This window comes from Heterocephalus glaber, unplaced genomic scaffold (assembly GCF_053883595.1).
Source record: "Heterocephalus glaber isolate CG9 unplaced genomic scaffold, H.glaber_assembly_v1.0 deba00001504, whole genome shotgun sequence".
Lineage (NCBI taxonomy): Eukaryota > Metazoa > Chordata > Mammalia > Rodentia > Bathyergidae > Heterocephalus > Heterocephalus glaber.
In genome coordinates this window covers 63,703,648-63,720,275 of record NW_028258324.1, presented here as the reverse complement: position 1 = coordinate 63,720,275, position 16,628 = coordinate 63,703,648, and positions in this window count along the sequence as shown.

Here is a 16,628-nt window from a genome sequence, read left to right as displayed (position 1 = left end):
GGTTCTCATTTGAGTGGTCTTTGTTTGTTTCCACATGAACTGCCTTATTGAGTTTTGCTCTACATAGGTTCCACCTAGATAAAGATGAATTAATTTATATATTTGGGAATAATGCATGTTAAGAATAAAAACAAAATAGATTATAAGCTGAAATTTGGATAGTTTCTGTTGTCATTTAGATCTGAAATGTCTGCCAGACTCATGTGTTGAAGGCTTGGACCCCAGCTGATGATGCTACAGGAAGTGGTGTAACATTATGAGCTAGGGCCCATTGGAAGGGGTGGGTCACAGGAGGGCATGTCTTTGAAGTAGATATCTTGCCCCTGACCTCTGCCTTTCCCCTGCCTCCTCTCTGATTCTTGGCTGCCATGCGATGAGCAGCTTTGCTGTACCACATTATCCATGCTCTGATTCTCTTTGTCATTTTTTTTTTTTGGTACTGGGGATGGAACTCGGGTCCTTGCACTTGTGAGGTAAATCCTGATAGGTCTCCCACTACCTCAGCAGCCATTATGTATAGTAGCTGCCTTCTTCCTATCGCACCTTGCCCCCTCCCCTGTGTGACATCATGCCAAGATGGTTGCTCCCACCAAAGAACAAACCCTTCTTCCCAGCATGCCCCTGGTCCCACCTAGAGAGTAACCTAATACTCGCTCACCTCCTACCATCTAGTAATGTCACCGGCTCCTCCACTCCCCTAATAAAGGCTTGTTGTGGCCTGGTCTGGTCTTGGTCTTTGGCACTTTTACCTGACAAATCCCCAAGCTAAATCCCCAGCATGCTCTGATTCTCTGTCTCATCACAGATCCAGACATGAAAAGGCAGGTAGCTGTGAACTGAAAGCCTTCCAAAGGCTTGTGTGTTCAGAGGGAACACTTTTGGAAGGTGATTGTATCATGAGGGCTGTAAATTCATCAGCGGATTGATGCATTGATGGAGTCATAATTGGATGAGATTATATGGAAATGAAGACAACTGATGAGGCAGGACCTAGCTAAAGAAAGCAGGTCATGGGGCATGCCCTTCAGCACTGTATCTTGTCCCTGGCCCCCTCCTCTACCTCTCACTCTTTCTTTGCTTCCTGGCCACCATCAGGTGAGCAACTTTGTTCCTCCACATCCTTCTGCCATGACATTTCTGCATTGACACAGACCTAAAAACAAAGTATTCATCTGATCATAGACTTAAACCTCTGAAGCCATGAATGAAAATACATCTTCCTCCCTTTAAATTGTTTTCTCTGGTATTGTGTCACAGTGACAGAAAGCTTATCAATTTCTTTATTCACTGGCAACTGCCTCATAATTATAGCTTTTCAATGGTTCTATTTTTTTTTAATCTTCATGAATATCTCAATAAAAAGTTGGAAGAAAATGCTTAGTGCTGTCATCCTATACCAGGAGTATCAATTCTGCTACTTTTCAGTGTCTTCTACTGTGATGCAAGTTCTCACAGATTGAAATCAAAGTCTGCTTCTAGGGATGACATACATACCTACCAACACATAGACTGCATATATAGTTCCAGTGATTCATGTGTCCAGAAATTTTTCTTTTTCAAGAGCTTTGCCTTCAAATGTATCCAAACTTTACAGGATTGTACCATTTTCCCTGAATTAACCATAAACGAATTCACAAAACCACCCAGCTGTTTAATAAATCTTCTAATTAAAGGAGTGCCTTCTAGTTTTAAAAAATATTTCTCACATTATGCTGCTAATAGCTTTGTGCCTTTTACAAATAAGTAAGGACCCATCATTTGCACATATTGTTAAAAGAAAAAAGGCATCAGACTATTTCAAAGCAAGAAACAGATCTTCTTTTCAGTTCTATCAACTGAGAAAAGTTAAATTTCACAACTTGTGGTCATTGAATGAATAGCTTGTTTTTCTTTTCTCTGTTTTTCACCTCTGCACACAGACTTGTGTCCTTGAGATACAAAGTAATTTAGTGTGGCTCTCTGCTATTCCCAATAATTCAGCCTTGTTTTTCTATTGCACACTCCAAAGCTCAGTGTGAAACATTTATCCTACTTAATCATGACAATGAAGATGCCAGAAGGAATTGAGTAAAGCAGCAGAGAGGTGAGGATTCAGCCCTTCTTGAGGAAGAATTTTGGCTCTTTTGATTTCCTTCGTAACTTCCATCAGGATGTTCTACTTTCGACATGTTAATAATATTTCTCTTGCATATGTTTACTGCCTCAAACAATCATTTGCATTCTGATCCAATCTAAAATATTCTTTCTTTTCAGCTATATTTCACAAATTTATTACATTTGTTGATGAAGTTAAGAGGACAATTTCTACATCTTCAAAACCTATAAATAAATGCTGCACCATTATTTAAGTCACTTTGGTAGCACTGATATAGTCTATGAGGAATTTGACTTGAAGAATTCCACTGAGATGCACCTCCTGACTTAAACTGACATTCATATTGCTTCGAGAATTGCCCTTTGAAAGACATATAGCTAGCTCAAAGCCTGCTTAGCATCATGCTATGACCTCGATCATTTGATTCCCCTGTATTTTTAGTAGATACCCTTAATGTGTATTTTACATTCCATTGCAATAGCAATGGAAGCACTTGTATGTAATTAGTCATAATGATTGAAAATGCAAGTTCTTGTGGTATATTTTTCAGTACTTGTTCTGCCCTGGGCAGTGTACCAACCAGTTCTATTTCACAGCAACCTCATTAACAAGAACCATTATGGATCCCTCTAACAGATGAAAAAAGCTGACTCTTCCATTGGTTAAGGCATTTCCTCCAGGCCACAGAGTGTTCAATCCAAGTACTTATCTTGAATGGAACATTATTTCTTTGGACAATACTTAAATTTTGCATAACTGGCTAGGCAAAAATCTCATGTAAATTATAATTTAAGCTAATTTCTTAAATACTAAATACTAAAAGTTAACATAGAGAAAATACAGGAAATAGAGATTGCATTGTATTCATATAATTGCTTTTTTTAAAAAAAAACAATAATTTGATTTAAAATCAAATTAAAATATTTTAATACAACAGATTAAAAGATAAGCTGTAAGAGATTTTGCAGTTCAGGTGAAGCCACTATAGGAATCGAGGTTAACTGGCTCCAGAATCTGTTTTCTTAAGAAACTGTATTGCCTCTCCAACATGCTAGCTCTGTAATTTCTTTGCTTCTGGAGACAAGTCCCTGATTCCATGCAGACAAGTCACTGATTCCATGCAACTCAGTTTCTCCATATGTTAGATGAAGATAATTAAAGCTGTCATGAAGATTAAATAAAATCAAGGCTCTAAAATGCTTAGCAAAGTACTCAGTGCCTACTATGGTAAACTCTCTCTAATTAGTAGCACCCAACGGGGGGGGGGGGTTGCTCACTCTCACTGCACTGCTTTGCTTGCTTTGATTTCTTCTCTATCACAATTATATGGTGGAGATGAAGATGAAAATCTATGTCCATATCTAGCCTGTACAGTAAGGGAAATGAGACCTGACTCACATCCCAGGTTTTCTGATAAAGTAATATGACACTAAGAAAATCACTGTTTTCCCGGAGCTCAAACTCACCCTCCCTAAGGAAAATAAGTTAGGTACCTTTAGCGCTGACACCAAATACCCAGAGTTAAGCCAGCATTAGTCACAGACTAGTCTGCCATAAGTCCATCCATAATTCACACACTGGGCACAGGTTTAGTGGCCTCAAACCATGTGCCTTCTAACAGGCTTGCTACAAGTTCACTACCTGCTCAGCTCTGATAATATGCTAAATAGACCCACAGAACTCAGAAAATCACTATTTTTATTATCTCAATTTTAGTATGTCAAAGATAGAAATGAAAATCAGTGAAATGGTGAAGATGAATAGATCAAGATCTGGATCTGGGTCTCAAGGACAAAGCTGGCATTGTGTCCAAGAATAAATTGTCCTCCCACCATATCAGTATGCAGTGATACACAGAGCATTGCCAGTTAAAGACCCTGCTTCTGAGCCCAATCTCTAGGTCCCTCCCCTTCCATTGCTCAGACTAATGTCACATGGTTCAACATCCCAGCTCCATAATCACTAGCGTGGGCTTTCTGCTGTTGCCAGCTCTCATTCTGAGTCATCTCCTTAGAATAAAGTGTCTAGGGTCCCTTTTTGAGAGACTTAATCAGCATAAATTATCACGGGTGGCCCCAGAAGCTCACCATGAATCACAGAAACACTCCAAAAATTTCCAGAGATTTAGATTTCACCTCCTAGAAAGTAGAAAAGAATACTAGTCAGAAATTTTATTAGAAGCTAGGGGACACAAAATATGTTTTCTATGAACACATTGATTCTATTTCTTAAATCACACACATCATTCTAAAATGTGGAGTGTGGGAATATTTTTAAGTGGAATAATCAGAAGAAAGAAATGCAAAGGACATGTATTTAAAGTTCTCTCTTTTCTGATTATCTCCCATAAAATAAGTACAGAGAAAAAGATGATTCTAGCTTCAGAAATACGCTCTGATTGACAGGAAATTATCTTGAAAAGGTAGCAGTGAAGTATATCCAGGAGCTTAATTCTCTACTATCTAAACACCTAAAACGTCAACTGTGGTATTAATCCCAAATGAATCATATTCCTAAACTTTGTTAGGACCGCTGATGGACTGGGACTCACCACCTAGAGGAGCAAAGGTTTAGTTTGATTTACACTTGAAGGAATTCGGTCAATGTTCAGGTGATTTCAAGACAGAAACCTCATGGCAGAAAAATGTGGAGGAGCAAAGCAGCTTAGTTCATGACAGCTGAGAATCAGAGTGGAAGACCAGTGCCAGAGAGAAAGCTCAGGACTAGATATGGCACCTGAGATCATAGGGCCATGCCCTCCCTGACACACTGAGCAGTGTGCCCCACAAATTCCCCGGGCAACTCCCAAGGCAATCAAATCAATATTCACACAAAGTAAAGCTTAGCTCTCACAGACCACAGCCTGGGCTTCATTCAATTATGTATCACCAGCCTTGTAATTATAGTAAATTGCAAGATTTCATTTTCCACATCTTTTATTCATAAATCTTATGATTTGACCATCTTCTCATACAAAAGCTATGTGTAGTAATATAGTTTTGCATATGTCAGACCAAACAAAAACAAAACTAAAATGCAACCAAAAGACCCTACCAAACACAAAATTTAAACATATTACTATGTGTGTTATTCTGAAGGAGTAAGAAACTTGTTATAAGAAATTAAGTATTATAAGTATATTATAATAACTTTCTGTCCCATCCAGGCATACAATCAGGAACTTTCTACTTTGCTGACAAAAGATGTCTTCCTCTCTATTCTTCTACCTAGGCAGATAGGTAGAATGCCCTCTTGCTTTGAATGTGTGTATGTGTGTTCTTTAAAATTAAAAGTGTCAAAAGATAAAATCACAATGATTTAAAGATCTTAATTGACATTGATTTTGATTTTAAAATCAGGTAACACATGGTTGTGTAAAACAGAAAAGTGCTCAAATGAGCCAATAATTCTTACTTAACACAAGTACTATACTTTTTGTTTTTAGTCAGCACAAGTGCTTCACAGTGGAATGGAAAAGGACGACATCCTTCACTGAAACAATTAATCAAAAGACAATGCTTTTATATGTGTGTTATTGTGTGTGATTGACTTCATACACATGTGAGAGATTAAAGAAACAATAGATGTTCTATTTTTTTATGATAGAATTACTGGTAGATATTTATAAACTCCGAATCTTTTCAATGACAGTTGGGAGTGTGATGCATTATTATAAGGAGAAAATGTTTCTAAAACATAATATGGAACCAAATAAGAATCTTCAGACTTCCTTTTTAATCTTGCATCTAACCAAGGGATGGCCAGGGAAATCTAGACTCAGCTCCTGTAATGTGATGTGTGAAATGTGTTTTTCTAGGTCTCACCACATTTTGAATAAGTGGACATGGTCCAAGATTTATTTAAAGCAATTACATAATGTTAGTCTGTTCTTTGAGGCTTGACTTTAAGGATCCCATTCATGTATATCTACTTACTGAATTTCTTATTGAATTTGCACAGATACAAATGGTATATTTGTGTCACAAATTCATATCTGATGCAGAATGTTCTAAGAACTATGGATGAACTAACATACTGAGTCCACCTGTGAAATGTCACAAAATCCTTCACAAAGGATGTCATTTGACTTGCATCTATGCAGCCAGATGAATAGTAGCTTACTAAGACAAAGATTAACGATATTTCAGTGAAATGTAACTCATGAACCACATAAACATAAGTTATCAAATAGTGAACTACCATGTAAGATAAGGAATGAAAATAAATTTGACATATCCAGACACTAGGATACACTGACTTTAGATAAATAATACCTGAGGAAGATGTAGGACTAGAGAGGAGGTGACCGGCGGTGTTGAGGAGTCTCTGTGACTACTTAGATAAAAGAGAAAAGAGGAGCTGCAAGATCCATCCATGGCTGTTCCCAAATCATTCCTGTGTGTCATCTTCAATATCCCTGTAATGAATTCACTTGGTTCACAGGGCCAGGAAATGAAGCAGATACAGACTCCTCCTTTCATTGTTTCTCCATTTATCCCCATTTTGCAGGCTTAGGAACCACTGTATCTCCAAATTTACTTTCTCTTTTTTTTTCTAGATACAAGTTCTCCCTGGAATGTGCTGCTCATCCTGCTAGAGTTAACTTTCTGAGCCCTCTATTTCCTAAATCCTTTCCAAAACACTTAAGCTGAGATTAACCTTTCTTTATCCTTCAATTCTGTTAAAATAGACATGCAGTGTGTGCATCTGTTTGAACAGATATAATCCTATGTTGTGTCACAGTTAGCATGTATTTTGCTCATACATATTAAATCCCCTAGGGCAGTCACAATGTTCAAATTCTCATGGCTCTTACATTCATCATGTATGAAACAATGTCTTTGCTCTATAAAATTTAAACTGTGGAATATTTTTAACAAAATTTTCAAGCAGATGTGTTAATTGGATTTCCACTGCTGTAACAAATACCAAAAAGAATTGACTTAAAGGAGGAAATATTTATTTTGACTCATGGTTTCCAAGGTTTCAGTCCATGATCAGCTAGCTCCTTTACTCTTAGCTTTGGTTAGGCAAAACATCATGATGGAAAGGTATGGTGGATGAAAGCTTCTCAGATCAATGTGGGCAATAAGCAGAGAGGGAAGAAAAGGGATATGGTATGGATACACTCTTCCAGGGGATATCCTCAGTAGCATACTTCCTCCAACTAAGTTCTACCTCCTAAAATTTTTAATGGTTCCAAATAGCACCACTGGCTGGCGACAGAACCTTTAAAACATGAGCCTTTGAGGGCCATTCCAGGTCCAAACTATCACTTTGGAATGCAGACCTCTTTAATAAATTGATTATTTTTGTACTAGTAAGACTGCCTCTTAAATATATTAAGTTTTATTCTAGACTTTTACCAAAAATAGAAACACACTACCAGTTAATTGGGCACAAAATATTCAGATACAAGATTATCTTTTTTGATGCTTCAAACTATAAATTAATTTTCCATTTTCAAAGCCATAAACTATGTTCTCTGACAGCTGGTCCAATCAGAAGGTTTTACTATATAATTTTATGCTCCCTTTGTTGATGTACCTTGATAAATTATTGTTTTATGAGCTATAGCTTATTAATAGGTATTCATATTCAGAAACTTACTTGGCATAAAACATTCCTGGGGAAATACAGATATTGCAACATTATTATTAAGCAAAGAAATATATTACTTTTTGAGAAAATGAAAACTCTATATGAACCCCTCCCTTTTGTCTTTAGTTTCTAATGCTTTATCTAGTTGATAGTTCTCTCTCACAAATTGACTTCCTTTTTATCTTTTATAAGATTTAGCTTAAAAATATACAATCCTGGTATGTTATTTCTTACTTTGTATTATAAAGTTTAAAATAAAATCCAGTTTTTTTGGTCTCCAGTACTTTTAATAGGCTAATTATTTAACAGTTTAATGATTGATAAATTATCTGCTGTTTAAATTGAAAGTAGAACATCAGTGAGATGGGAAACAAACAAATAAAATCCTCTTCATTATGATGAGTGAGCCCATTCTAGAGTCAATTTGATTAGCTTTGGTTTTAAGAGTTAGTCTCTTTTACACCGGAGAAACTATTCCGTATTTACATATATGTGTCCTATTTATTTCATTTAAGAGTATGGCCTCAATGTGCATCCATTTAGCTATAAATGTCTCTAGCTTCTCATTCTTCATGGCTGAGTAGTATGCCATTTACTTAAAAAACCCACATCTTCTTTATCCAGTCTCCACTTGATGGACAATTGGGCTGTTTCCAAGTTTTAGCTATTACAAACTGTGCCACTATAAACATGGGTGTGCATATCTCACTGTGGTATGATTCTTTGAATTCTTTGGGAAAGATAGCCAGCAGAGGAATAGCTGGGTCAAATGGGATTTCTAATCCTAGTTGTTTGAGGTATCCCCATATTGATTTCCACAGTGGTTGTACCAGTTTGCACTCCCACCAACAGTGGAGCAGGGTTCCTTTCTCCCCACTACCCCACCAGCATTTGTTATTGGTTGAGTTCATGATAGCAGCCTTCCTTTCTGGAGTGAGGTGGAATTTCAGTGCTGTTTTCATCTGCATCTCTTGAATGATCAGTGACATTGAACACTTTTTCATATGTTTATTTGCTGCTCTTACTTCTTTGTCTGAGAAATGTCTACTCATTTCAGATGCCTATTTTCAAATTAGGTATTTATATTTGGGGTGTCTAATAATAGCTATATTTGAAATTATCTCCTCAAACAATTCTGTGAATTTAAAAATATAATGAAAGTCATAGATCAAAGAGTCAAACTAGTTTGATACACCTGTTTAGAACTCACTTGTACTGAATTAATTCTCTCTTTTTGGTTTAATTCCCCATCTCAAAGACAAGGTCAGATCTGATATTTAGTGACCTTCTCTACTTGAATACTCTCTGATTTCTAGAAGATAGTTCTGCTTTCATATATTTAATCATAGACCATTGTAGATGAAACTGGTTCTCAGGTGTCCACCTGATTCTCCATGCTTCCTTGACAAACTCTTTTATAATTTTATACAACTGGTGACTTATGTTCTTTAGCTAGTGTTGTCTTGAATATTGTGGACAAAATTAGTCTTTCGGATCATCTTCTCTGTTTGGTTCAGGCTACAGATTCATCCAGCAGAGAAGAAAACCATAATAAACATTTAGTAGCATGGTCTTTTCTCAATTTTCTGAAATTTTCCTCAGAAAAGGAATCTAGGAAACCTGGTTCATTTTTAAGCCCTTAGCAGTTTTACAAACTCTATTTTAATATTATAAGAAATTCAGCAATGCCCAGTTGACTTCTCTGTACTTGTGTCAATCTATGTTTGTCCTGTTAATAATGCTGCCAGGGCAGTCCAGCCTATGGATATTAATAAAGTCTCATGCTCATCAATAAACCATAATCCCCAAGCTTTCCACATTTGCAGCCCCTCCTTCCTATCTTGACTCCTCCCATTTTCTACATATGGTTTGTTGGTGTGTAACATTCAGTCTCTTAAATAAAACTCTTTGACTCACTAATGAAAGTCAACCATAATCATCATGTGATAATGGTTTTTAAAATTTCTGATTCTACTTTTATTCTCTTGCTTTATTTTGTCTCTTTTTTGTACCAATCTCTGCTCTCTATAAGAAGCCACCAACCAAGAGAGCAAATCTTCTGTGAGAACCCCCCTAGATTCTAAATGCCACAATATATTTAGGTCTCATGTAAAGGTAAAAATAATGCCTTCATTCAAATAAGGACATTATATTTTGTCATCTGGACTAGGAAATAATACTCTTTGTGCTCAGAAACTCATAAATGTTTAAAAAAGGTAGTTTTTTCAACTTCAAAAATAACGTTTTTCTTTCTAGGACATTAAATCTATTCTGAGTAGGAAGGCATAACATATGCCAACCTTCCTATTATTCTCATTGGTCCCATATTTTACTCAACCAGGTCAAGTGAAGGTTGAGAAAGTGGAAGTTTACTTCCTTCTCAATTTATGTCCCCCAATCTAATCTCTACTATGTGTTGATTCAGTTTCAGATCAGCTGGGAGCCTCTGCTCCTAAAACACTCTTATTTTTTCAATATTTTTTGAAAGAATTTCTAAAGCATCTCTATGAATATGACAATAAAACATTCTAAATCTATAATAACAGCTGTATTTCATGTTTTCTAAGAATTGACTATGACAGTAAAGGTGATCAGGATTGTATTTCATAGCTAGTAAATTTACTGGGTAAAACAGCAGGAAGACCACAATCTAGTTGGTGGCTTTAACTTAGGAAGGTTTTTACTGCCTTCTGAGTAGTTTTAAATCCATCTAAAACAACAATAACAACAACAACAACCAAAAAATAAAAACAAAAAACAAAAAAGGCCCACAATGACTGGAAAATTACTGGCAATTTTATTTTAATACCAAATATATTGTATAGAGTCAAAAAGTTTGGATTCAAGATCTACTTGTTGGAACTTATGGTCTATATGGACTTTTCTGAGATTCCATTTATTTTGTGTAGATCATGATTATCTACTTTTCATATTTTCTCTTGTTATTAAACAAAACAACACTTTAAAAATAGTAAACAGCCATATAGAATTATTTTGCCCTTCATACATAACATGTCGTTATCAATTCACTTGGCCATCTCTTTTTTAGTTCACTGATGATAAAAACAGGAAAAAGTGAAAATTACAACAGAACAAATATTTGTAATGAAAAGCAAAATTATTCTAAAAAAATGCCAAGTAAACACTCAACATCACAGAAGAATGTTAAAGCCTCTATGAATAGACTATATTTCCTAATGCTTACATAATGGATATTCACAAAGGGATTGTCTTGGTATCAACAAAAGTAGACCAAAGCTAACTGCCACTAAAACAAAACCAGTTATCCATTTTTAACAAGATTTTGAGAAAAGAAATATTTAGAGAGTAAATTTAAGTTGTCTGAAGAATTTAATTATATGGAATATCAAGTCCCCAAAGCTTTCATTAAATGAAGTTTCACTGAATCCAGCTCTTGTTAATGAATCATCATTGAGAAAAAATTTTGCATTTCATTGAAATTAGACTTATTTACAGGATATATACTTGTAGATATTTTCTCTTGCTAGAAAGAAATTGCTTCCTTGTCCATATAAAATTGCTATGGTTGGATATGATTCCACCCATAGGTTCATATGTTGTTGGCATTTTGGTTCCACACGTGAGGTACTAAAACCTTTGAGAGGTGCCACCTAAGGATTAGGGGGCATGCCCTTAGAAGAGGACAAGGTAGTTATTGGTTACTTTCTTCAGGCATGAGCTAAATAAACCTCTTCTTTATAAATTACCCAGTTTTAAGTATTTTGTTATAACAATAGAAACTGGACTAACACAAAAAGTAATCCATTAAAAATATAGAGTGAGATACCTCAAAGAACTAGGACTGGAAGTCCCATTTGACCCCACTATTCCACTGCTGGGGATCTTCCCCAAAGAATTAAAAGAATCATACCACAGTGATATATGTGTACCCATGTTCATAGCAGCACAGTTTGTGATAGCTAAAACTTGGAAACAGCCTAAATGCCCATCAGCTGGAGACTGGATAAAAAAAATGTGGTTTTTTTTTTAATAAAATGGAGTACTATTCAGCCATAAAAAATGAGAAATTAGAGACATTTATAGCTAAGTGGATGCACATTGAAGTGATACTCTTAAGTGAAATAAATAGGACACACATATATAAATTCCAAATAGTTTCTCTGGTGTGAGAAACTGAAAGTGTAAATAAGGACAAAAATGTATAATAGGTAATGTGAAATAGGAAGAAAAGGGGCAAAGGGGAAGGAAGTGGGAGGGCTAGGGGAAAGGATAGAAGGGAATAGGATTAATATGAGAAAATGGAAAAATAGGAACAAAATCTTTGTAAATAGGGAGGACTGGAGGGGTTGAAGGGAGGGCTGGGCAAGGCTGAAAAATAAGAACCAAGAGAGACTATGTAAAGGTGCAAATTTCCAATGATGAATGTCATTATATTGTATACCTAAAATGTACCAATAATTAGAGTGAATAATCGATAAGGCAAAATAGGAAGAAAAGGTCCAAAGGGGTAGGGGTAGTGGGAGGGGCAGGGGAAAGGAAAGAAGGGAAAGGAAAAATGATGAGAAATGGAAAAAAATGGAAACAAAGTCTTTGTAAATAGGGAAGGGGGGGTGAAGGGAGGGCTAGGAATGGGGAAAAAATAAGAACCAAGATGCATTATGTAAAGGTACAATTCCCAATGAGAAATGTAATTGTGTTGTATACCTACAATGTACCAATAAAAGAATTTAATAAAACAAAATACAGAGTGAAAACATAAGGATTGATATGAACAATATAATTTTCAAGGAACCACAAAGTAAATGGAAACCACAAAGTAAACGGAAACCACAAAATTATAGCGTCTAGTGGCCATAAACATAAAACTAAACTCAAAGTGCAGGTATTTCAATAGAAAGATATGTGTATTTCAATAGAAAGATATGTGCATTTCTGATTAGCCAACTGGTATGGTTTCTATAATTAATTTGCAAAGTTGAGGACTTCCTCTATGGTTACAAAGTGCAAAATTGGAAGAGATAATTGTCCTTCAATCTATCTGCATTATATTCTGGATAATGAGAAAAATAGAAAGGCTAAACAAAAATCTTAAAAGGAGACCCAAATAGAGTAATACTGTAATTGTGATGTGGGGAACTTTGCAAAAATAATGTAATGCAAAGCTCCATCGTATTCTGGTGATTTTAAAGGCTATGCTCATGCACAGGTTTGTGCCCATACTCAGGAAAGACTCAAAAAGACCATAGGCTGGAAACACTGGATAACTTCAAAACTATGTGTAAGGAGGGAATGCAGGCTAAGTTGAAGTTGTGCACTGCCTGAATGAGTGTTGAAGGTGTCTCCTACCTCACCCTCAGTAAAGATTGGAAAGTGTGTTGTTTCCAGATGTTTAAGTAAATGTCCATCTAATCATTAGATCTATCTAATCTCTCAGTTAAGTTAGCAGGGATTTCAGTGGCCACACATACACAAACTATATAGGCTTTGCATATTGACTTAAGAAAAGTCATTAAACGAACTATTAGAGCAAACAGCAAGCACAACATATAAACAGCAAGTACAACATTGCCTCCAGACATGCCACATTATATTGTTTCAGTGAAGTAATATGACAAAGGAAGAAACTACAATGTGCAACCAATAGAAAGGATGGAGGGAGAAAATCAATGGCTATAAATTTTCTCTGAGGAAGTCCAAAAGTTCTACTGATAAGATAAATACTATCTGCTTTTAAGTATGTCCAAAGGACTGAAAGAGATCATAGAAGAAAATTGAAGTGAATTATGAAAATGTTGTCTCATCCATTAGAAAATATTGAGAAATAATAGAAATTATTTAAAAGAATAACATAGAGGGCCAGGGTTTAGCTCACGGGTTTTGCCACCTGCTGCACAAGCACAAGGACCCGAGTTCAATCCTGAGTACCAAAAAAAAAAAGAATGACATAGAAACTAAAGTAGAAAAGCTCAGTGTGTATAACGAAAAATTCACCAGCAGGCTCAACAGTAGATTTAAGCAGTTAAAAGAATCATCAAGCTTAAAAAGACACCAATTCCGATTAAACACTATGATTCACAGAAAAGCAAAAATAAGTAAATAAATAAATAAATAAATATAGCCTCAGACATAGATACATAATGGTAGTTTCAAAAGGGAAGTAGATAAACAAAAGAGGTAGAAAGAATGTACTATAAAATAGCACTGAAAACTTCCAAAATTTAATGAAAATATTAAAATATATATTCAAAAACTTGAACTTCACTTAGGGGAAATTTGAAGATATGACCTTGTAATCAAACATCAAAAGAAAAAGAAGAAATATTTAATGCAGCACAAGAAAAGTGAATCATCACATGCAAAGGGATCTTCAATAAGATGTTTAGATAATTTCTCATCAGAAACAATGGAAGGCAGATGGCAATGGGACAACATTCAAAGTGGAGGAAAAAAAAGAATGCAAGCCAAGAATTCTATACCAAGCAAAATTTTCTTTAACTGTGAAGGAAAAGTCAGCATCCCCAGACAAACAACATCTGAGAAATATTGTTTCTAGTTGACTTTCCTGAAGAGAAATACAAGAGGAAGTATTTCTGCTGACATGAAATGTTTCTTGAACGTAACTCAACATCACATGAAGAAATAAAAAGTACTAATAAAGGTAACTACATAGCATGAATTTTATCATTTATGAATTATATCTCAATAAAGACATTATCAGAGCCTTGGGGAGAGTGGGTTGTGAGACATCAACAAAAGCTTTAATTTTTGTGTTGTTGGAATCTCAGAAAGAGAAGAGAAAGAGAGTGTGACTGGGAAATCTTTGGATAAACAATGGTTGAAAATTTGACAAGTTTGGTTAAAGATTAATAGCAGATTTATGATTCTGAGCAAACTCTAAATGTGACAAAATAAAAAAAAATTTCAGACTAGACATAGTTCTCACTAAATTGCTAAAACTAAATTAAAAATAAAAATCTTATAAATATCCAGGGCAATGTCATACCCTTTACAAAGAAACTACTACTGCAGTGGCTACAGATTTTGTAAGGTACTCTGGAGGCCAGAAAGAAGTAACACAGTCTTAAAATGCTAAAAGTAAAGAGCAGTCAACCCCATGTGAAATCCCATATCCAGCGATAATATTTTTCCAAACAAGGGCAAAGAAAACTAAGAAAAATATTGCTAATGGAAGTTTTTCAGGAAAAAGGGAAATGATTCCAGAAAAAAAATCTGAAAAATCAGTAATGAAGTTAGAGGCACAGAATAGACTAAAATTTTACTGATACATATTTTCATTATTACAGGTTGTATGTAATAGAATATTTTTCTCTTCTTAAGCTCTTTAAAATATGATTGAAGACTGAAAGCAAAAGTGTAATATTGCCTGATGGAGTATTGATATTTGGAGTTTATGATATGTGGAAAAGTATATTATAAAGGAAAGGAATGGCAGGGATATAAATGCTGGCAATGTTTTACTTCCATTTGGAGTGGAAAATATAAATACAGAAAATAAATGGAAAAGTATTTTCATTATTGCATTATTTAGAATCAATGTGTTGGTGAGCAATAATAGGAACATGATTAAATAATGTAATCATTAGGGTATGTATAATTTACTTAAATTATTAAGGAAAACCTAGGTACATCAAACTTGCCAGTTCCAAAATGAACTTATGATCTTCCTTCTAACATGATTATCATGCTGAATGCATAGAACTATAAAGTCTACTTGACCTGTTATCTGACTCCTCACCTCTGTGGACTCATGAACATAGTCATTGTGCTGAAACCAACTGGAATCTTTGGAATTCCTGGCACCTACCAACTCCTTGCATTACCTTTATAAGATGTCTGCTTAAATTATTTTTTCAGTGAATATTCCTTCATTACTTTCTTGAAAATTGAGTCTATGTCTCTAGCACCCTCTGTCTTATTGGTGGTATTTTTCTGTGGCATTTATCATCTCTGCATATACCACATACTTTGTATATTCTGTATTCTACTACTGAAATTCAGCCTCAGTGTGGTATGTTGTCTGTTTTGAGTACTATTTGTATGAACAGAGCTCTAGAGGAGTGCTTGGAACACAACCAGTGCTACATGAGTACGACACTTGTTAAATGAGGATTTGCAGTCACAGTTCATTGTCCAGACGCTGAGGTGCTAGATACAAGTCAGCTTCTCTCCAGACACTAGGGAGCTATTTTTCTCTCTTTTGAGTTTGGCCAAAGCTAAAGACAAAGACAAATGTCTGCCACTTAAGCATGTTTTTTGCTCTTCACCAGTGAATAATCATTAGAATAAAATTAACATTGATGGCTTCAGAGTCAAATCTCTGGTCTTGTAGTAGCAACAAAATATCTTCTCGTGCACCCCCCTTCCATATCTGTTACAGATACATGAAATAATACCTGAGATGAATTATGAAACATTATATCTCCCAACCTGTTAGCTGTGTGATACCCTGAGCTCTTTTTTTTTCTTTTTTTTTTGTACTGGGGATTGAACTCAGGACCTTGTGCTTGCAAGGCAGGTGCCAGAAACACTGAGTTAAATCCCCAGCCCTGCCATGAGCTCTTGTTCTTTAAAAATCCAAGAATGGATTCTAGGAAGAGTGGAGGTTAAGAACAGTAAGATATTTATTGATAGGAAAGCCCCTGAGGGGCATGAGGGGACCCAAGTGGATAGCTGGGGACCCTACTGCATAGGGGAGTTTTATAGAGTAAAACTCACATGGGTACAATGTGGGCCACAGCCATGATTCTCTAATACAGTTACAAATGTAGTCACTTAGGTAATAGTGGTCCAATTGGGAAACAAGTCACATAACAAGCATGGATGGAAAGAATAAAGGCTTCTCCGAGGAAATGGTGGGTCCGGAGGTCTTGGTCACCCACCTGGATGACTGATGTCTATCTGGACTTCATTAGGCCCAGTGTTTGTTCTT